Source organism: Tachyglossus aculeatus (assembly GCF_015852505.1).
Source record: "Tachyglossus aculeatus isolate mTacAcu1 chromosome 12 unlocalized genomic scaffold, mTacAcu1.pri SUPER_6_unloc_3, whole genome shotgun sequence".
Classification (NCBI taxonomy): domain Eukaryota; kingdom Metazoa; phylum Chordata; class Mammalia; order Monotremata; family Tachyglossidae; genus Tachyglossus; species Tachyglossus aculeatus.
In genome coordinates, this window is record NW_024044830.1 from 1,707,016 (window position 1) to 1,727,945 (window position 20,930).

The following is a 20,930-nucleotide window of genomic DNA, read 5'->3' on the forward strand; positions in this document are numbered from 1 at the left end:
CTTGTACATATCTATTCTATTTATTTTATGTTGTTAATATGTTTGGTTTTGTTCTCTGTCTCCCCCTTCTAGACTGTGAGCCGACTGTTGGGAAGGGACTGTCTCTATATGTTGCCAACTTGTACTTCCCAAGCGCTTAGTACAGTGCTCCGCTCGCAGTAAGCGCTCAATAAATACGATTGATTCATTGATTGATCCTCCAAGCTAGCTCTCTACCTCCCTTCAAAACCCTACTGAAAGCTCATCTCCTCCATGAGGCCTTCCCAAACTGAGCTCCCTTTTCCTCTCCTCCTCCCCATCCCCCCGCCCTACATCCTATCCCTCCCCACAGCACCTGTATATATGTCTGTACAGATTTATTACTCTATTTATTTTACTTGAACATATTTACTACTCTATTTATTTTGTTAATGATGTGCATATAGCTATAATTCCATTTATTCTAGATGTTTTGTTTTGTTGTCTGTCTCCCTCTTCTATACTTTAAGACCATTGTTGAGTATTGTCTCTATATGTCTCTATATGTTGCCGACCTGTACTTCTCAAACGCTTAGTACAATGTTCTGCACACAGTAATTGCTCAATAAATACGATTGAATGCTATAGTCCTAGATCCGGTGTGGTCATTTATATTCAGACGTGTGATCAGGGCAAGTGGCCCAATATATTCTCCCTCTTCCATCCACATGCTTGGCCAGCAAACTTTCCCACTTAAATATATGTTTAAGCGGGGTCAGGGCAAGTGGCCCAGTATATCCCCCACTTCCCTAGGTACCTTACTCAGTTACTGAGGGGTAAGCCCCGTTATCGGTTCTTATGGAGTCCGTCTCCAAGAAAAAATTATGTTTTTGTGGGGTCTGCCCCCAAGAAAAAATTTGTTCCCCCTTTTCTTCTTGTTCTGGACTGAATGGGATCCACGGAGACCATGGAGCTCGACAGCCTCCCATGGTGGGCCAGGGAGGTCCTCCGCCAAGGCATTTCAAAAGGCTCCCCTAACGTAAGTGTGTGATGCAGAACGCCTTTGGTCCATCAGGTCCCAAGCGGGTCTTTCCGATTAACTCACGTGTTTCCCGGAGGAGCCCCCAAATGTCGAGTCCAAAAAATATCAAATAGCAGCAACACAGCACAAGGGATTTATTTATTGCAATATTTAATACAGATCCTTGTGGGTAATGACAGACACAGTGTATTATCCTAAAAGCGGGCTCAACCTCATCACGGAAAGGTGAGAGAGGTAGCTATTTATAGTTTGTGGTGGACCAGGTGTTCCTTCACACCAAAAAAATACAATTACATATAGCTCCAGTTTTCTTAATCGACGACAGGGTATGGCTGAAATTGACGATAAGGAAAGGGTATAGCTGAAAGCAAGGTAGCTTAATGCAAAAAATATACTGAAAACAAAATGAAGTAAGGTTGGTTTCCCCTATGGGCTAGGCTAGGCCTGCTGAACTGAGCTGGCTAGGCTGGACTGGGTTGACTGGGCTAGTTTGACCTGACATGAGCTTTCTGGGAAGGGTTGCAGGGCTCGCTGGGGTGTACTGACCTGGATAGGCTGGATGGGCTGAGCTGGAATGGGCTTCCTAGCTTGGTCTGAGTTGGAATGGCTCTGCTGGGCTGACCTGAGCTGGCGGAGCCTGGATACGGTATCTGGACTGTTTTCCTTGGGCTGGACTGGCTGTATAAGAGGGGCCGGCCTAGCTGGAAAGGCCTGGGATGAGCTGGGCTGAGTTTAGCGGGAAGAGCCGTCTATTCTGAACTTTCTGGTTTATTTTGCTGGGTTTTCTGGATTAGACTGGGCTGGGATGAATGACCTGGATGAACTGGACTGGGCTCGGCTATCTAAGCTGAACTGGGATGCCTCTGCTGAGCTGGGCTTGCTGGGCTGGCTAGGCTGGGCTGAGCTATGTTGGCTTAGCTGGGTTTAGCTGGGTTTGCTGGGCTGGGAGGATAGGATTGGTTGATGTGGGCTGGGCTAGCTGGGCTGGCTGGGCTGGCCTGGGCCGGCCTATCTTGAGCATTCTGGGCTTGGCGCCTTGTCTATACGGGCTGTGCTGGGATGGGGTGGATTGGGCTGCATGGGCTGGGCTGATTAGGATGGGATGGGTTTAGCGGACTTGGTCTGGCTGGCTAGGCTGTGCTGTGTTCGTTTGGCTGAGGTGGGTGGACTGGGATGGCTGTTGTGTACTGGGAAAGCAAGGCTGGTTGGATTGGATTGCTCTGGTGTGCCAAGGTGAACCTGGGCACTGGCCATCTCAAGGTCAAAACGCTGTCTGTGCCTTACTTTCTCTGGCCAGGGGGGAGGGGTGAAAGATAGGTGTCTCTCACCTCCATGCCCAACAAATAAGATTTGAGGGATGGAAGGGGCGGACATTGAACAAGCGAAGGACAGAAGCCGGGATGACCCAAGCCACAGGTAATAAATACCTGTTGCCTCTGACCTCCTGGTCAGTGAACCTAGGCGAGCAGCAACAGCCCACGTGTCTCCCCTGCCTAGAGCGCCAGACTCCCGCTCTGCATCCAGAACCAGCGCACTGAGGAAAGGGCCGCGGGACGGGTGAGTGTCTTGCCGAACGTTCGGGGGTGGGAGCTAGATGCTTCACTACCGGCTGATAACGCATACGTGGATTCCTCCCCAAGTGGGAAGTGTGTATGGGAACCTCTAATATCACTAAATAATAATAGTCCTCTTAAAAGGGAAGTTCAATTCGCCGCATCTAAAATAATCAATTCAATTCGCCTCGCCGAATAAATTTTGTATAAAACTCAGGCTTTCTGTCCTCAGTCTCTATCTCTCTCTCCACGCCGATTCCCGAACGAACCCGTCCCCGGGCGACAGGTGACATAAATGCCGAGGAGGATGGGATCGGCGATAGGCGACCGAGAGCCGGGTGGGCTGTTTGAATTCCTTGCAGATCAGGGATGGAAAACACCGAGGTGGGACAGATGCTGGGTGGGGTGTCACTGGGACGATCCGACCAATCTGCCCAGGGAGTTTTGTGATTGGCGGGTGGCTATCCGAATCAGGAAGAGGAAGGGAAAAACCGCCCTCCTCGGTCTCCTCTCAACTGCGCTCCTAGCCACTTCCCGGTACTGACAAGGGTGGCCGTAGGAAAAAAACAAAGCCCTAGAAGCGAAACTAAGGGAATGTGAAACGAAATGCCTCCTACTGCAGACTGCGACTGTTTCAGAACACAAAATTCCTCTGAAGAGGGGGAGGAAGATCTCGATCTCTTAGCATAACTGGAATCACACCCTTCCCCGCGGGATTGGGAGGTGCTCCAGAAGAACCTTCAGTGGCAGCCCAAGCCCCTCTACCCTATTATCAGGGAAGAGCAGAACCCCGGTGGAAAGGTCACCACCGAGAATACAGGCTTCATGGCCACTGGGGTCAGAAGTCCTGAGCTTTCTGGGCTGGGTTGCTGGGCTGGCTGCGCTGGCTGGGCTGGCTTGGCAGGCTGGGCTGGACGGGCTGAGCTGTACTGTCCTGGGATTTCTGGGCTGGGCTGGGATATCTGAGCTTGGCTAGTGTGTCTGGGCAGTTTCGATTGGTCTGTCTGACTGGAGTGGGCTGTGCTGGGTTGGCTATTGTGGGTTGAGCTGCCTAGCTGGTATGTGTTGGGATGAGTTAGACTGGGCTTAGCAGGCTTGCCTGGGCTGGCTAAAGTGGGCTGAGATGGGCTGGGCTGACTGGGCTAAAGTGGGCTGATATGGGCTGGACTGACTGGGCTGGGCTGGACTGGGCTAGGTTGACCGTTGTGGCTGGGATAGGCTGGGCTAAGATGAGCAGGGTTGGTTGGGCTGGGTGGACTGGGCTGGCTGGTGTGGGTTTGGCTATGTCGGCTATCAGTCCTGGATGGGCTGGCTTATCCTGAGCTATCTTTGCTGGCTGGGATGTACTGGGATGACTGGGCTGGGCTGGGCTGGCTGGACTGGGTGGAATGAGTTGGCTTTTGTGGGCTGAGATACCTGGGATGGCTATGAGCTTTCTCTTCTGTGTTGCTGGGTGAGCTGGACTAGACTGAGCTGGGTGGGCTGAATGGGTTAGTCTGGGCTGTCTCTGTTGGGATCGAAAGGCTGGTCTGGGCTGGCTCTGCTGGGCTGGGAAAGCTGGTTTGGTCTGGCCTGGGCAGGACTGGGCTGACTCAGTTAGTTTGGCTGGTCTGGCTGGGCTGGCTATGCTGGCTGGTGTAAGCTGGACTGGCTGTGCTGGGGTGGCTGGGGTGGCTAAACTGGGCTAGACAGGCTTCAGTGGCCTGGATGGAGTGGGCTGGTCTGGGATGGCTGGGCTGACTACGCTGAGATGGCCTGTGTGAACTGGGCTAGCTGGGCTGAGCTGTGTTGTCCTGGCATGAGCTTTTGTGGATGGGTTGCTGGATTCTCTGACTGAATTGGGCTGGATAGGTTGAATGGGCTGGACTAGGCTGAGCTCAGATGGCTGAGCTGGCAGATTGGCCTGATTGACTTTTGTGGGGTCAGGTGGATTGGCTTGGCTGGATGGTCTGGGCTGGCTGGGCTGGGCTCGGCTAGCCTTTCTTGATCTTTCTGGAATGGGTTGCTAGACTAGCTGGGCTGGACTGGACTGGGTGGATCTTGCTGGGCTGGGCTGGCTAGGCTGAGCTGGGATGCTTCTGCTGGGCTGGGGTGGCTGGAGTGGTTGTGCTGGTTGGATTGGGTTTTGCTGGACTGATGTGGGATTGCTGGGCTGGGTGGACTGGTCTGGCTGGTGTGGTTTGAGCTATCTGGGATGTCTGGTCTGGGCCTAACTGACCAATCCTAAGATTTCTAGGCTTGGGTCCTGGGCTGGCCTAGTCTCATATTAGCAAGATGTTCTTGGCTCCTTAGGCTGGCTAGGCTGGGTTGTGCAGGGTTGGCTGAGCTGGGCGGAATGGACTGAAGTGTGGAGCTGGGCTAGCTGGGCTAGCTGGGTTGGCTGGGTTTGGCTGGATAATCTGAGCATTCTTGGCTTGGGTGCTGGCCTCTCTGAGTGGGCCTGGTCTAGGTTTGCCTTAGGATGATGTCCTGAGATCTCTGGGCTGGTTAGACTGGGCTGTGCTGGGTTGGTTGAGCTGAGAGGACTGGGCTGGCTTGTGTGATCTGGGCTAAGCTGGGCTGGCTGGGCTGGGCTGGGCTTGCCTGTCCTGAGCTTTCTGGTTTGAGGTGCTCTGCTGGCTGGGCTGGATTCCGTTGGATGGGTTGGATGGGCTTGGCTGTTCTGTGCTGTGCTAAGCTGGGCTGATTGGGCTGGGAGGACCGGTCCGGCTGGTGTCCTGAGCTTTCTGGGCTGGGTTGCTAGACTGTCTGGGCTGGAATAGGCTGATGTGTTGGCTGGGCTGGGTTGGAATAGCTAGCCTGGGCAGGGATCCTCCATTAGTCTGGGCTGGGCAGGGCTGACCTGTCCTGAATTTTCTGGGCTGATTTGCTGGGATAGATGGGCTGGGCTGAACTGACTGGATGAGCTAGCTAAACCGGGCTGGAGTTTGGTGGTCTGGCTGAGCTGGTCTGGTTGGGCTGGACTGACCTGGGCTGATCTGGCTGAGCAGGGCTGGCTGGACTAGGTTGACTGGGCTGCCTAATGTGGGCTGGGGTAGCTGGTATGGCTGGTCTGGGCAGGGCTGGTTTGTCCTGAACTTTCTGGGTTAGGGTGCTGGACTCTCTGGGTTGGACTGGATAGACTGCCTGGTCTGAGTTGGGCTGGGCTGGCTACTGGCTATCTTGGACTGGGCTGGACTTTCTCTGCCAGGCTGGTATGGGCTGAGCTAGGCTGGCTGGTCTGGTCTGGGCTGGGCTTGCCTGTCCTGAGCTTTCTGGTTTGAGGTGCTCTGCTGGCTGGGCTGGATTCCGTTGGATGGGTTGGATGGGCTTGGCTGTTCTGTGCTGTGCTAAGCTGGGCTGATTGGGCTGGGAGGACCGGTCCGGCTGGTGTCCTGAGCTTTCTGGGCTGGGTTGCTAGACTGTCTGGGCTGGAATAGGCTGATGTGTTGGCTGGGCTGGGTTGGAATAGCTAGCCTGGGCAGGGATCCTCCATTAGTCTGGGCTGGGCAGGGCTGACCTGTCCTGAATTTTCTGGGCTGATTTGCTGGGATAGATGGGCTGGGCTGAACTGACTGGATGAGCTAGCTAAACCGGGCTGGAGTTTGGTGGTCTGGCTGAGCTGGTCTGGTTGGGCTGGACTGACCTGGGCTGATCTGGCTGAGCAGGGCTGGCTGGACTAGGTTGACTGGGCTGCCTAATGTGGGCTGGGGTAGCTGGTATGGCTGGTCTGGGCAGGGCTGGTTTGTCCTGAACTTTCTGGGTTAGGGTGCTGGACTCTCTGGGTTGGACTGGATAGACTGCCTGGTCTGAGTTGGGCTGGGCTGGCTACTGGCTATCTTGGACTGGGCTGGACTTTCTCTGCCAGGCTGGTATGGGCTGAGCTAGGCTGGCTGGTCTGGTCTGGGCTTACTGGGCTCTCTGGTGTGGGCTGCGAAAGCTGGGCTGGCTGGACTGGGCAGGGCTGCCCTGTCCTGAATTTTCTGAGTTGGGGTGCTAGTCTTGTTGGGCTGATCTGTACAGCGCTCTGCACACAGTAAGCATTCAGTAAATAAGATTGCATGAATTAATGGTTGAGCTGGATGGGCTTTGAGCTGGGCTGGTGGGTTGGCTGTGCCATCTGTACTCTGCTGGTGGGGTCTGGCTGCACTGGTTGATCTGGGCTGGGCTGGCCCGTCCTTAGCTCTCTGGGTTGGGATGCTGGAGTGTCTGGGCAGGACTGGACTGGATACCTGGGCTGGGCTGGCTCGGGTGGGCTGGGCTTGGCTGAACTGAATTGGCTGGGCAGGCTGGGCTGTCTGGTCTGAGTTGGGCTAGCTGGGCTGTCTGGGATGGGATGGACTGGCCTGACCAGGGCTGTCTGGGCTTGACTAGCTAGAGTTTACTGGAGTGTGCTGTGGTGGGCTGGAGTGGTTGGAGTAGGCTGGTTGGAGCGGGCCAGGCTAGGTATGCTGTGCTGGCTGTGCTGGCTGTGCTGTGCTGGTTGGGCCGAGCTTGGATGGCCTTAATGGGCTAGGCTGAGGTATGCTGTGCTCGGTTGGTGGGCTGGGGTAGGCTGTGCTATGCTGGACTGGTGGACTGGACTGGGGTGGGCTGCATTGGGCTGGGCTGGACTTTCTGAGCTGTTTTGTTTGGGGTGGGTGGACTGCCTAGTGGAGCTGCAGTGGCCTAACTAGAGTGGGCTGTGCTGAACTGGCCTTGGCTTAGCAGTATGGGCTGGGCTGCTCTGGGAAGGACTGGACTTTCTGAGCTGGACAGGGGCTGCAGGACTGTCTTGCTGTGTTGTCTGATCTTGGTTTGTGTGTATGGGCTACTCTGATTGGTATGGATGGCTGGAGTGGGAAAGGCTGGGCTGGATGGACTGGATTTGGTTGTCATGGGTGGGGTGACTGGACGGGCCATTCTGGGTTGAACTGAGCAGGGTTTTTTTCGGGCTGGGCTGGGCTGGGCTGCCCTGGGATGGCCTCTTGGGCTGTTCTGGTTGGACTGGGTGGTTGGAGTGTGCTGGGCTGTGATGGCTAGAGGGGGCTTGGCAGAAATGAGTTTGGTTTAGCTGACTTTGTTTACTGGGCTGTCTAGGCTGGACTGGGCTGGACTGGTGACTGCACTTTGCTTTGCTGTGCTGTATTGAGCTGGATTGGCCTGGGCTCTCCGTGCTGGATTGGATGGGGTGATTAGGCTAGGCTTGGTTGGATGTCCCAATCTGGTCCGGACTGAGCTGTGCTTGCTGGCCTGGTCTGGGTGGGCTGGGCTGTATGGGCTGGGCTGTATAAAATGGCCTGGACTGTCTGGGCTGGACTGGCTCTAGTAGACTGACACACGGGCTCGACTACATGGATTGGGCTGGGCTGACTGGGATATGTGGTTGGCTTGGACTGGGCTGGGCTGACTGGAGTGTGTTGGCTGCGTTGGCTGGATTGGACAGTGCTGGTTTGAATGGGCTGGCTGGGCTGAATTTTCTGCGCTTGTCTGGTTGTGTTGTGCCGGACTGGTTTGGCTGGCCTAGGCTGTCTGGGTTGGGCTGTCTGGGCTGGGCTGGATTACTTGGGATGTCTGTCTTGGCTGGGCTGGGCTTGGCTGGATGTACTGGTCTGGTCTGGGCTTAACTGGGCTGTCTGGGATGACACAAGTTCAGTGGACCAGACCTTCTGGACTGGGATGGACTAGCCTGTCTTAGGTTGAACCTAGGGCTGGACTTGGCTGGGCTGGGATGGCTGGGTTGGGTTGGCTGGGTTTGCTGGTCTGGTTGGACTAGCAGGAGTGGGCTGGGATGGGCTGGCTGGGTTGCTGGGCTGTCTGGGCTGCACTGTACTGGGCTGGGCTGGCCTGGACTGGCCTGGGCTGCCTCTTCTGGCATTGACACAGGGGCTGTGGTAACAGTCTGAGTATTCGTTCTGTCACCACACTGGGGCTGTTGGCAGAGACTCGGTTCTTCTTCTGATATTGACACAGAGACTGTACACAGAGTCTAGGAAACTCTTCTGGCATTGACACGGGGGATGTGAACAAAGCCTGGGCACCTTTACTGACCTTGAAACAGGGACTCTCGACTGAGCTCAGATATCACTGGGGACAGCCTGTAGACAGGGCCTGGGTGTCTCTTTTAGTATTGAGTTTTAGATGGCGGACAGACATCCAGATGGAGATACCTTGAAGGCAGGAGGAGACAAGAGCCTGAAGGGAGGGAGAGAGAGCACGGCCAGAGATGTAGATTTGGGTGTCATCAGCGTAGAGATGATAGTAGAAACCATGGGAGCGACTGAGTTCACCAAGGGAGTGAGTATAGATGGAGAACAGAAGCGGAACAAGAATTGACCCTTGAGGAACCCCTACAGTAAAGGGTTGGGAGGGGAAGGAGGAGCCCGCAAAGGAGATTGAGAATGAACGGCCGGAGAGAAAAGAGGAGAACCAGGAGAGGACGGAGTCCGTAAAGCCAAGGTTGGATAGAGTGTTGAGGGGAAGGGGGTGGTCCAGAGTGTCGAAGGCAGCTGAGAGGTCGATGAGGATTAGGATAGAGTTGGATTTGGCAGGCAGGAGGTCATTGGTGAACTTTGCGAGGGCGGGTTCGGTGGAATGTAGGGGACAGAAGCCAGATTGGAGGGGGTCGAGGAGAGAATTGGAAGCGGCGGGTGTAGACGACTCGTTCAAAGAGTTTGGAAAGGAATGGTAGGAGGGAGATAGAGCAATAACTATAAGGGGAGGTGGGGTCAAGACAGGGTTTTTTAGGATGGGGGAGATGTGGGCATGTTTGAAGGCAGAGTGGAAGGAACCAGTGGAGAGTGAGCAGTGGAAGATGGAAGTTAAGGAGGGCAGGAGGGACGTGGCGAAGGATTTCATAAGATGAGAGGGAATGGGGTCAGAAGCACAGGTGGCCGGAGTAACACTTGAGAGGAGGGATGAGATCTCGTCTGAGGATATTGCTGGGAAAGATGGGAGAGTAGGGGAGAAGGTTGAGAGGAGCGGGGTTAGAGAAGGGGGAGGAGTGACTTTGGGGAGCTCAGACCTGATGGAGGTAATTTTACTAATGAAGTAGGAGGCCAGATCATTGGGGGTGAGGGAAGGGGGAGGGGGAGGAACAGGGGGCCTGAGAAGGGAGTTAAATGTACGGAAGAGCTGACTGGGATGATGGGCATAGGTGTCAATAAGGGAGGAGAAATAGTTTTGTCTGGCAGAGGAGAGGGCAGAGTTAAGGCAGGAAAGGATAAACTTGAAGTGAACGAGATTGGCTTGGAATTTAGACTTTCGCCAGCAGCGTTCAGCAGCTCGAGCATATGAGCGAAGGAGGTGGACAGTGGCAATGACCCAGGGCTGTGTGTGAGTGGCACTAGAGCGTCGAAGGGAAAGGGGAGCGAGCGAGTCGTGCTGAGTAGAGAGGGTAAAGTTGAGAGCAGTAATCTGATCACCAAGATTGGGTAGAGAGGAAAGGGAGGCGAGGTGGGGTGTGAGGCGCTCAGAAAGATGGATGGGGTCGAGAGTGCTGAGGTCTCTGTGAGGTAGAAATATAGATTTACAGGAGACAGAAGTGTGAGTGGGGAAGCAAGTGAGAGGGTCACGATCAGAGAGAGGGATTTCAGAGTTGATGAGAGTGGTGATAGTGCAGCGGTAGGAGATGATGAAGTCGAGGGTGTGACCAGATTGGTGAGTGGGCGACGTGGGGTGGATCAGGAGTCTGGGGGATGGTGCCCCTAGGCGCACTGTGGTCACTCAAAGGGGCAGATTTCCCCTAGACTGGGGAATGGAGCCCATAGCTCCACTGAGGTTGCTCACAGTGGCAGAATTCCCCCAGGCTGGGGGTTGGTGCCCCTAGGTCCGCTGTGGCTGCTGTCAGTGGCAGACACTCCCTAGGCCGGGGGAGAGTGTCCTTAGGCTCCCGGCGGTCACTCACAGTGGCAGATAACTCTTCAGCTGTAGAATGGTGTCCTAAGGCCCATTGAGATCGCTCAAAGTTGTGGACACCCCCTAAGGTCGGGGTAGGTGTCCCTAGGTCCACTGAGTCTTCTCATAGAGGCAGAATCTCCCTAGGCTGAGGGACACTACCCCTAGGCCTGCTGTGGCTGCTAACAGAGGCTGACACCTCCTCGAGTGGGAAAGGTTGTCCCTAGGCTCACTGAGATTGCTCACAGCCATAGACTTCTTCTTTGGTCAGGGAAGTTGTCCCTAGCCCTACCCAAAGTGACGGACTCCCTCTGGTTTGGGGAAGGTGTTCCTAAGCCCACTGAGGCAGCTCACAGTGGTATACTCCCCCTAGGATGGGGGATAGTGTCCCTAGGCCAATTGAAGTTGCTCACAGAGGCAGCTTCTCCCTAGGCTGTGAGATGGTGTCCCTAGGCCCACAGTGGCCACTCTCAGAAGCAGACTCCCCCTCAGCTGGGGGAGACGGTCCCTGAGCCACTGAGGTCACTCAAAGGGGCAGATTCCCCCTAATGTGGGGTAGAATGTCCCTAGGCCTGCTGAGGCTGGTCATAATGACACACTCTCCCTCAGATGGGGGATAGTGCACCTAGGCCTACTGCAGTAGACTCTGCCTATGCTGGGGGATGGCACCCTAAGCCCGTTGAGGCCACTCACTGTGACAAATTTGCCCTCATCTGTGGTATGGTGCATCTAGGCCCTCTGAGGCCTCTCACAGGGGTAGCTCCTACTAGGCTGGGGCATGGTGCCTCTAGGACTGCTGTGGCCGCTCACAGCTTCAGACTCCCTGTAAGCTCAGGGACAGCTCCCCAAGTCCTTCTGAGGTTGACCACAGTTGAAGAGTTTCCTTAGGGTGGGGATATTGCCCTCAGGTGAACTGAGGACACTCACATTACCAGACTCTTCTTAGGCTGGGGAATACTAGGCCCATTGAGGCTGCTCCCAGTGGCAGACTCCTCTTCAGCTCAGGAAAGTTTTTCCAAGGTCTGCCTAGGCTGCTCATAGTGTCAGACTCCTCTTAGTCTGGGTGAAAATGCCCCTAGTCCCTCACAGCAGTGGAAAGGCTGGGGAACAGTGTCCCTATGCCCACTGAGGCCCCTTATTGCTGCAGAATCCCTCTGGGCTAGGGGAGAGTGTTCTTTGGGCCACTGAGGCAGTTCACAGTGGCAGACTCTTCATAGACTATAGGAAGGTGTCTCTAGGCCTGCTGAGGCTGCTCACAGCTCTCACAGGTCCCAGCTATCTTCTGGAAGAGGGTGTCTCTCAGACCATAGAACCAGTTCAGGATGGAAGACTCCCCCTAGGTTTCGGGGAATTGCACTTAGGCCTGCTGAGGCTGCTCACAGCTACAGACTCCCAAATGGCCATGGGTCAATATGACTATGCCCCCTGAGGTAGCTCACAGTAACAAAGTCACTCTAGGCTGGGAGACGATCCCCCTTGGACCTTTGAGTCCACTCACACTAGTGGACCATTGCTAGATTGAGGTAGAGTGCAACTAGGCCATTCATAAAGTATGATTTCCCCTACACTTGGGATGGTGGCACAAGGCCCTCTGAGACCCCTCACAGAGGTGGACTCCCCCTTCGCTGGAGGACATTGCCCCTAGGGCCTCTGAGGTGGCTTCCAGTGACAGACATCCCCTCTGTGGGGAGGGTGAGCCTAGGCCCGCTACAGCCGCATACCATGGGAAACTCCCCTTAGGTTTGAGGACAGTGCCCCTAGGCCTGCTGAGGCCACTTACTATGGCAGAATCTCTCTAGGCTGTGGGACAGTGCCCGTAGGCCTGCTGCAGCCATTCACAACAGCATACTTCTCCCAGGCTGGAGGACCAGGCCTCTAGGTCCGCTGAGGCCCCTCACAGCAGCAGACACTCCCTTGACTGGGCGATGGTGTCTCTTGCCTCACTGACCACTCACACCAGCAGACTCCCCTAGCCCGGTGGATGGTGCCCCTTGGCCCGTTGAGGTGATTCACAGTTGCAGATTCTCCTTCAGTTAGGGGATGGTGTCCCAAAGCCCAGGTAAACCACTCACAGAGACGGACTCTTCCTAGGCTTTGGGACCATATCCCCAAGTCCACTAATTCTGATCACAAGAAGCAACATGGAATAGTGGATAGAGTATGGGTCTGGGAGTCAGAAGGTCATGGGTTCTAATCCTGGTTCCACTACTTGTCTTCTGTGTGACTTTGGGCAAGTTGCATCACCTCTCTTAGACTCATCCATAAAATGGGTATTGAAACTGTGAGCCCCACGTGGGATAGGGACTGTGTTCAACTCGATTTGCTTCTGTCCTAATCCTCCTCGACCTCTCAGCTGCCTTTGACACTGTGGACCACCCCCTTCTCCTCAACACGTTATCTGACCTTGGCTTCACAGACTCCGTCCTCTCCTGGTTCTCCTCTTATCTCTCCGGTCGTTCTTTCTCAGTCTCTTTTGCAGGCTCCTCCTCCCCCTCCCATCCTCTTACTGTGGGGGTTCCCCAAGGTTCAGTGCTTGGTCCCCTTCTGTTCTCAATCTACACTCACTCCCTTGGTGACCTCATTCGCTCCCACGGCTTCAACTATCATCTCTACGCTGATGACACCCAGATCTACATCTCTGCCCCTGCCCTCTCCCCCTCCCTCCAGGCTCGCATCTCCTCCTGCCTTCAGGACATCTCCATCTGGATGTCCGCCCGCCACCTAAAGCTCAACATGTCGAAGACTGAGCTCCTTGTCTTCCCTCCCAAACCTTGTCCTCTCCCTGACTTTCCCATCTCTGTTGACGGCACTACCATCCTTCCCGTCTCACAAGCCCGCAACCTCGGTGTCATCCTCGACTCCGCTCTCTCATTCACCCCTCACATCCAACCCGTCACCAAAACCTGCCGGTCTCAGCTCCGCAACATTGCCAAGGTCCGCCCTTTCCTCTCCATCCAAACCGCTACCCTGTTAATTCAAGCTCTCATCCTATCCCGTCTGGACTACTGCACCAGCCTTCTCTCTGATCTCCCATCCTCGTGTATCTCTCCACTTCAATCCATACTTCATGCTGCTGCCCGGATTATCTTTGTCCAGAAACGCTCTGGACATATTACTCCCCTCCTCGAAAACCTCCAATGGCTACCGATCAATCTGCGCATCAGGCAGAAACTCCTCACCCTGGGCTTCAAGGCTCTCCATCACCTCGCCCCCTCCTACCTCACCTCCCTTCTCTCCTTCTACTGCCCAGCCCGCACCCTCCGCTCCTCCACCGCTAATCTCCTCACTGTACCTCGCTCTCGCCTCTCCCGCCGTCGACCCCCGGCCCACGTCATCCCCCGGGCCTGGAATGCCCTCCCTCTGCCCATCCGCCAAGCTAGCTCTCTTCCTCCCTTCAAGGCCCTGCTGAGAGCTCACCTCCTCCAGGAGGCCTTCCCAGACTGAGCCCCTTCTTTCCTCTCCCCCTCGTCCCCCTCTCCATCCCCTCGTCTTAGCTCCTTCCCTTCCCCACAGCACCTGTATATATGTATATATGGTTGTACATATTTATTACTCTATTTATTTATTTATTTATTTATTTTACTTGTACATTTCTATCCTACTTATTTTATTTTGTTGGTATGTTTGGTTCTGTTCTCTGTCTCCCCCTTTTAGACTGTGAGCCCACTGTTGGGTAGGGACTGTCTCTATGTGATGCCAATTTGTACTTCCCAAGCGCTTAGTACAGTGCTCTGCACATAGTAAGCGCTCAATAAATACGATTGATTGATTGATTGATTGATTGTATCCACATCAGTGCCTAGTACAGTCCCTGGCACATAGTAAGTGTTTAACAAATAGCATAATTATTAATTATTATTATGACAGCGGCAGACTTTTCTTAGGCTGGGAGATGGTGTCTATATGCCTGATGAGTTTCCACATGCAGCGTAATCCACTCATCTCGGAGAGTGTGCCCCTAGGCCCACTGAGGCCACTAATAGCAGCAGACCCCCCTAGATTGCTTGACGGTGCCCCTAGAACCTCTGAAGCCGCTCAAAGTGGCAGACACCCCCTGTCCTGGGGGAAAGTGTCCCTAGACCCAGTGAAATCACTCACAGTGGAAGATTTTCTCTAGGATGGAGGACAGTGCCTCTAGACCCACGGAGGCAGCTCACAATGGCAGACTCTCCCTAGCTTTCAGAACAGTGAATCTAAACCTACTGAGGCTGCTTACAGAGATAGATTACCACTGGATTGGCCGTATGTGCCTTAAGACTGCTACAGCCACTCACAATGGTAGACTTACCCTAGACTGAGGGAGATTATCTTAAAGCTCGCTGATGCTGCTCACAGTGGAAGACTCCACCTAGGCTGGGGGCAGCCTCCTGCTTCTCCCCACTCCTGTCCATACTCCGATGCCGGGATTATCTTTCTACAGAAGCTCCCAGAGTACATCACCCCGCTTCTCAAAAACTACAGTTGTTGCCTATCCACTTCAATATCAAACAAATGCTTCACACTATTCATTTTAAAGCTCTCCTTCTCCTTCCCCCCCCCCCACCTCACCTCCCTTCTCTCCTTTTACAACCCAGGTTGCACACTTCGCCCCTCTGATGCTAACCTTCTGACTATGCCTCGATCTCACTTGTCTCACCGCTGACCCCTGGCCCACGTCCTACTTCTGGCCTGGAGGACCCTCCCGTCTCAATTTCCCCAGACAATCAATCCCCCCCCATTCAAAGCACTGCTGAGGGTGCATCTCCTTCTAGAGGCCTTCCCAGATTAAGCCCCACTTTTCCGCATTTCCTGTTACCTTCCACATCACTCTGACTCTCTCTCTTTTCTTTTCCCCTTCTCCCCGCCCCGCAGCACTTACCTATAATTTTTATTATGTTGATGCCTGTTTACTTGGTGTCTATCTCCCCCACTAGACTGTGAGCTTGCTGTGGGCAGTGGTTGTCTCTATATTGCTGTATTCTATTTTTCCAAGCGCTTTGTACAGTGCTCTGCACACAGTAAGCTTTCAATAAATACGATTGAACGAATGAATGAATGACAATACCCCTAGTCTCATTGAGTCCACTCAGCAATAGATTTGCCCTAGGCTGGGGACAGTGCCGCTGAACCCGCTGAGGCAGCTGATTCCTCCAAACTGGGGGAAGGTGTCCCTAGACGGACTGAGATGGCTCACGGCAGCAGACTCCCCCTAGGCTGCGGGACACTGTTCCTAATCTCTCTTAGGCCACTCACACCATGAGATTCTCACTCAGATAGGGGACGGTACCCCAAGACCCTTTGAGGTCCCCCCACAATGGCAGACTCTCCCTATGCTGGGGGATGAGGCCCCTAGGCCTGCTGCAGCCACTCACAAGGGCTGAATCCTACTAGTCTCGAGGATTGTGCTATTAGGCCCACTGAGGCGGCCTACAGAGAAATAATAATGATAAAAATAATAATAATCATCATAATGTTACTTGTTAATTGTTCACTATGTGTCAAGCACTATTCTAAGAGCAGTAGTAGATACAAGTTAGTCAGGTTGTACACGGTCCCTGGATCACACTCTTAATCCCCATTTTACAGATGAGGTAACTGAGGCCCAGAGAAGTTAAGCGATTATCCAAAGTCACAGAGCAGATAAGTGGCAGGGACAGGATGAGAACTCAGGTCCTTCTGACTAAGGTCCCTCTGACTCCCCAGTCCATGCTCTATCCATTAAGCCATGCTGCATCTCCCTCTAGGCAGGGGCAACGTTGTCCCTAGGCCTGAAGAGGCCGATCAAAGCCACAGACAACACCTAGGCTTGGGGAGGTTGTCCCTAAATTCTTTGAGGTCGCTTGCAGTGGAAGACTCTATCTAGGCTGAAGAACAGTGCACCTCGTCTTGTGCAGCCTCTCCTAGAGAGTACTGAGAGTAGCAGACTCACCCCAGGCTGGTTGATGGAGCCCCTAGGACCGCAGAGACTGTTCAGAGTGGTCTTCCACATAGACTGAATTATGGTGCTCCTAGTCTCGCTGAGGTCACTCACAATGGTACAATCTCACTAGGCTGGGGGAGGGTGTCCCGAGGCTCGCTGAAGTACCTCAGAGTGGCATAATGTTCCTCTACTGGGGGAGGGTGTTCATATGTCCTCTGAGGCCGCTTGCAGGGACAGATATCCTTTTGCTGTGGGACGGTGCTCTTAGGCCTGCGTCAGCCTCTCAGTGTCAGATTTCCTCTACACTAGGGTACACTGTCCTTAATCTCACCGAGGCAGCTCATAATGGCAGACTCTCCTTGGGTTTTAGGATGGTGCACGTAGGACCACTGAGGCCACTCACAGGGGTAGCCTCCCCCTAGGCTGGGGGATGGTATTCCTAGTCCCTCTGAGGCCACTCACAGAGGAAGACTTCCCATAGGCTGGGTAACATTTCCCTTAAGCCCGTCTAGACGGCTCACAAGGGCAGATTCCCCCTAAACTGGGGACAGTGCGCCTTAGGGCTGCTGAGGCTGCTCACTGTGACAGATTTCCTATAAACTGGGGGAAGGTATCCCTAGGACCGCTGAGGTGGCTCAGAGTGATAGACTCCACCTAGGCTGTGGGACAATGTCCCTAGGACAGCTGAGGCTGCTCACAGCGGCAGACATCTGCTAGGCTTGGGGATGATGTCCCTTGGCCCCCTGAGCTCACTCACAGTGGCAGATTCCCTCTAGGTTGAGGAATGGTACCACAAGTCTCTCCGAGGTGGCTCACAGCATCAGACTCTCCCTAGGCGGAGGGACAATGTCTCTGGGCCTCTGAGGCTCCTCACAGCAGAAGACTCGCCCTACATTGGGGGCAGTTCCTCTAGGTCCATAAAGGCCTCTCATTCAGTCAGCCATAGGTATTGAGTGCTTATTGTGTGCAGAGCACTCTACTAAGAGATTGGGAAAGTACAATGTAACAATATTCTCTGTTCTCTCACATTCTCTCCCCACAATGAGCTTGCAGTCTAGAGGGGGAAACAGACATTAATATAAACAAAGTAATTTCAGATATGTACATACGTGCTGTGGGTCTGGGAGTGAGAATGAATGAAGGGTACAAGTCAGAGTGATGCAGAAGGGTATCAAAGAAAGGAGGAAGAGGGTGTATCAGGAAAGTCCTCCTGGACGAGATATGCTTTTAATAAGGCTTTGAAGGGACGTGAGTAAATGTTTCCAGATGTGGGGAGGGAAAACATTCCAGCCCAGAATCAGGACCTGGATGAAAGGTTGGTGGCAAGATAGAAGAGATCTAAGTACAGTGAGAAGGCCAACAATAGACGTGTGAAGTGTGTGGCCTGGACTTTTGTAAGAGAGTAGCTTGATGATGTAGCAGGGAGCAAGGTGATTGAGTGCTTTAAAGCCATTAATGAAGAGTTTCTCTTTGATGTGGAAGTGGCCAGGCAACCACTGGTGCCTCTTGAGGAGTGGGGAAACGTGTCCTGAACATTTCTGTAGAAAAAATGATCCGGGCAGCAGAGTGAAGTAAGGACTGGAGAGGGAAAAGACAGGACAGGAGGAGGTCATCAAGGACGCTGATACAGTAATCAAGGTGGGATAGTATAAGTGATTTCATTAATGAGGTAGCAGTTTGAATGGAGAGGAAAGGGTGGGTTTTATTGACGATATGACCATTATCTCCCACTCCCTTCCACATCACCCTGGCTTTCTCCCTTTGCTCTTCCCCCTCTCCCTGCTCCACAGCACTTATGTTGTGGGAAGAGTGCCAGATCTGTGAATTCAACCCCTCCCTCCGAATGAACAACCCACAGCGCAGGCCCTCTACCAAGACTATTGGGGTCCCCAGCTCCAGGTTGTTCTAGGCTTACGTAGGGGGTGAAGGGGTGGAGTGTGGCACGAGTGCTCTATCTGTGAATTCACCCCCTCCCTCCGCCTGAGCAACCTACAGCAAGGACACGCAACTGCTACACTACAAGGTTGCGCAATGGGAACTGTCCCAATAAGATAGACATCCTGGGAATACGGGGAGGGCTAACCGGCACGAGGGGGCTTCGTATATAAGAGGTATTGTTACTATTATTAGTTGTAGCCGTTTAGACCGAGCCCTGCAGAGTCTGTCCTGTTGATTAGGATTCGGACCCCTTCCTTCGCTTGCTTGCTGAGCTACAGCTATATGAGTACATCCAATAAAGAGGCAGAACTGATCGCTCCGCCTCTGTGTCTGGCCTTTGGCTCGTCGTCGCCCAATCGAAAGAACCTGGAGTCGCCCTCTGGTCGGCGACCCCAGCTGATTTGCAGGACATCTCCCCACATACCTATATACCTGTAATTTTATTTATTTATATTAATGTCTGTTTAGTTATATTTATATCTGTCTCCCTCCTCTGAACTGTGAGCTCGTTGCAGGCAGGGATTGTCTCTCTTTATTACTGTATTATATTTTCTCAAGCGCTTAGTACAGTGCTCTTTACACAGTAAGTTCTCAATAAATACGACTGAGTGAATGACAGGATTTAGTGAAGGATTTAATATGTAGGTTGAATGATAGAGGAGTCAAGAACAATGTCAGGGTTATAGTTTCACAGTGGCAGACTCTCTCTAAGCAGAGGAATAGTACCCCTAGGCCCGTGGAGGCCGCTCACAGTGGCAGGCCTGCCTTAGGCTGAAGACAGCGATTTTAAAACAGCTGAAGCCTCTCACTGCCATAGACTTTCCCAAGGCTGGGGTAGGGGCTTTGGTGCCCACGGGTGCCCAAGTGGTTCTCTGAGGCTCCAACGGTGTTTTCAGTGCCTGTGGGTGCCCAAGAGTGTTTCTGGGGGGCCCTGGGTGTCGAAGATGTTTTCTGGAGCCCCAACGTGCCCAAGCGGGATTCTGGAGCCTCAAAGAGTCCAAGCGGGGTTTTGGAGCGCTAAGGGGCCCATCCGAGCTTTGGGAGTGCAAATGGGCCCAAATGGGCTTTTGGTGACTGCGGTTGCCCAAGCAGGTTTTTGGTATCGACAGGTGTCCAATGGGTTTTTGGGGCCCCATGGGGTCAAAGGAGGTTTTTGTGAAACTAAGGGACCCAAGAGGGTTTTTGGTGGCCGCAGGTACCCAAGAGGTGTTTGGGGGCCCAAAGGGGCCCAAGTGAGTTTTTGGTGGCCACGGGTGCCAAAGACTCTTTGGATGCCTGCAGATGCTAAAGCGGGTTTTGGGTGCCCATGGGTTCCAAAGCTGGTGTTTGGGCCCCCTGCTGCCCAAGCGGGCTTTTTGTGCCCGTGAATGGCCAAGAGGATTACAGGTGGGGAGGGGTGGGATGGGCAAAAGATGATGAGGGAGAGGTTTTACTGCTGGAGAGCGGTGGGAGGGGGAGAAATAGCAGAAAGAGCCCTGGCTTGGGAGTTAGAGGTCATGGGTTCTAATCCCGGATCTGCCACTTATCAGCTGTGTGACGATTTAGGGAAAGTCACTTAACTTCTCTGTGCCTCAGTTCCTTCATCTGTAAAAGGGGGATTAAGATTGTGAGCCCCACGTGGGACGACCTGATTACCTTATATCTACTCCAGCACTTACAACAGTGCTTGGTACATAGTGAGAGCTTAACAAATACCATCATTGCAATAAGCAGCGTGATTTAGTGGAAAGAGCGCGGGATTGGGAGTCATAGGTCGTGGGTTCTAATCCCGGCTCCGCCACGTGTCTGCATTGTGACCTTGGGCAAGTCACTGAACTTCTCTGGGCCTCAGTTACCTCATCTATAAAATGAGGATGAAGACTGTGAGCACCATGTGGGGCAACCTGATTCCCTTGTATCTACCCCAGCGCTTAGAACAGTGCTTGGCACATAGTAAGTACTTAACAAATACCAACATTATTATTATTATTAATATTAATAATAATAATAATAATAATAATGGTAATGACTGAACAATTGTACACCTGAGGACAAGTGTCTGGGGTAAGGAAAATGAGGGAAAGGTTTTACATTTTGGGAGGGTTGGATAGGGCCGAAGATAATGAGTGATATGGTTTACACCTGGGTACACGTGGTTGGTGAAGAACAAAATGTGCGAAAGGAGGTACAAATGAGGAACGTTGGGTGGACCCGAGGATAATGCGGGTTACGAGTTGTACCTGGGGACCGGTGACTGGGACTGAGGATAATGAGGGTTATGGCTTACACCTGGGGATAAGTGGGTGGGCCCTATGCTAATGTGAGAGGAGATACAGCTGAGCACTGGTGCTTGAGGCTGGGGTTAATGAAGCAGATGGGTTATACCTTGGGACTGGTGAAAGGGACCGAGGATAATTATTTAGAGGAGGTACAGATTGTGACCACTGGCTGGAAATGAGAATCATGAAGGTGGGGAAGTACACCTTGGGAGAGGGTTGGTGGAGCTGAGATTAATGAAAGAGAGGGATTACAACTGGGACCGGTGGGTGGGGTCAAGATAATGAGACAGAGAAGCTGCAGTTGGTGAGGCCGTTGATAATGACGGAGAGGAATTATATTTAGAGACCGATGGGTGGAGCTGAGTATAATGAGTGAGGTGTGTTACACCTGGTTGAGGATAATGTGGGAGAGGGGTTATCCCTTGGGA